Below are 2,277 nucleotides of genomic sequence, written 5' to 3'. Positions count from 1 at the left end.
TTTTCATTGGAGCTGGAAGTGCTATGGGAGGTGCCTTTTGTCAGAGGCCAGCTAAATTGTACGGCGCAACAGCTGCAAATCCAAGTGTGTTGGTAAGGTGCAGTTCGGCGAACTCACTTTGTCGACAGTTAGCCTATTAAACTTTTATATTATAGCTGTATGTCACTGCATTATCACGTTCACCTCCGTTCCTCTGCACCTGGTTACGTCCTCCCCGGAAGCAAGATCCCTAAGTGCAAGCCCTTGCAAACAACAGGTCAAGTTATCATGAAGGCCGTTGCTTCATTTTTGCTTGTGTGGCATAGCGGGCGATTGACGTAATCTGCCCATGGCGGAAGTGCCAAGAGCTATTGATACAGCGTTATGGTTCTTGAAGTTCTTCTTGAGTATCTAAGGTGCTTTAAGTCACGTTTGCTTACAAAAGGAACTGCGGCCCGAACAAGGGCGCCATGGAACTATCATGGGGAGCTTTCCTTTGACAGGGCTAAGCCATCCGTAGCTTCTTCTTTCGAGGTCATCCATCGATGCACCATCATTGTCACCCAGCACTGCTGTGAGCAGCGAGATCGTGCACCGCCCAGCTCCCTATCACCCTATATCCCTCCCGTTCACCCTCGCCCGTCAGCCCCTTCCCGCCACATTTCCGTTCCCTATCACTTGTTGCCATCCATCCCTTGCTCCAACAAGTTCATGATCAGCTCCATCACTGTGCTGTCATCCCAACACCAAGTGACAATATGTAATCAGCAGCTGCCTCCATGGTGGCGACCGAGCTGCGGTAGCCTGATAGTGGTCCACAGGGTGGCTGCAAGACAGACGGTCCGACACATCCAAGTGCAAGAGAGTGTATGTATGATGTATGGGACAGGGGGGTCATATCTTCACCCTGCAGCCGCTACCTGGCAGATCCTGCCTTCCTGTGTTTATTTTCAATTTTGCCGGTGAATTTTCCAGTCCGAAGTCTCCTAAAATGACAATTGCCGCGTCATAGATAAATGGTGGCAATGTAACGGTAAGATACCGAAGTGCACACAACAAGGGAGCCGACGCGGGTGCAGGGCTTGACGACCAAAGCGCACGCGGGCACTACGAACTGTTGAAATACTTACACACCAACGGCACGCGGCCTGGATGTGGCGCTTACTGGCGCCGCTTCTCATCCAGCGCGTATTGGACAACCGCACTTTGCTGCTACTGCAGTTTCTCCTTATCTTCTGCTAGACATATCTATTGGATAAAAACGAGAAAATAGAGGTGTTGACAAGGTGAAGCTTTAGCCGCGAGCTCGGCTGTAGCCTCGATCACGGTGGGGCTCGAACCCACATGGAAATAGGTCACCGGGGCCGAATCTAAAATATAGACACCCTATCCATGTCCATCGCGCCATCCACCGCCACCAGTTCCACGACCACCGCCGCCGCACTGGCTTCACCTCTGGCCTAACGGCACCTCTGCTCCTTGCCATACACAGATTCGCAAGAAATTTCCCTCAGGCACCCGCCAGTAATCGCAGCTCTTGAAGGTACTCAACTCCGGCAGTAGCAGCAGCAGCAGCAGCAGGACCATCATGTTGATTGCAGGACCAGGTTCATGCGGACATACAGTGAGAAACAAGCGGGGAGGGCGTGTGTGTGGACAAGTCAGCGTGTGATGTGTCTATTACCGGCTCATAGCAAATCAAGCGCGCAATATATCTCGACGGTACGACACAGTGCTGCTGCTGCTGTTGCTGTGCCGCCAGCCTCCGGCCAAAGCCCACTGTGCAGTTATCACTAATCCTCGTACCGTACCGCGACATGAAAAGCACAATAGGATGATGCTCCACAAACTACGGCATACGGAAGAGTCACGACACCACAACCGATAGCAACCGACCAGTTAATCGCCCGTACAGCCGAAACAGATTGGTAATCTGCTGGACACATCCCTCAACTCAAATCAACGCACATACTGACACTCGTAATAGTGAAGTGCTCAGCCCCCCTCAGCACCACGACGGGGTGCCGCCGCCGCCACAGCAGCACCAACACGAGCCTCGGGAAGAAGACAGCGGAGCCAGGCGCCTCTGCCACCTAGGGAAGATCGATAAAGGGAAAACACAAGCGCGTCAGAGAACGTCCCATTTCCTAGAAACGGCGCACTTACCTCCTTTACCCGTCCGCGAGCCCATAACCTGAGCGGGTAGAAACCCACCGTACGAGCATCAGGCGAGCATGCGGTGGTCGGGCCCTGCATTGCAAAGTCCCGCTTCGCGCAAATAGCGACACGAACAACGGA

Source organism: Volvox carteri (assembly GCF_000143455.1).
Source record: "Volvox carteri f. nagariensis unplaced genomic scaffold VOLCAscaffold_78, whole genome shotgun sequence".
NCBI classification, from domain to species: domain Eukaryota; kingdom Viridiplantae; phylum Chlorophyta; class Chlorophyceae; order Chlamydomonadales; family Volvocaceae; genus Volvox; species Volvox carteri.
The sequence above is the reverse complement of the archived record's forward strand: the minus strand, read 5'-3'. Positions refer to the sequence as shown.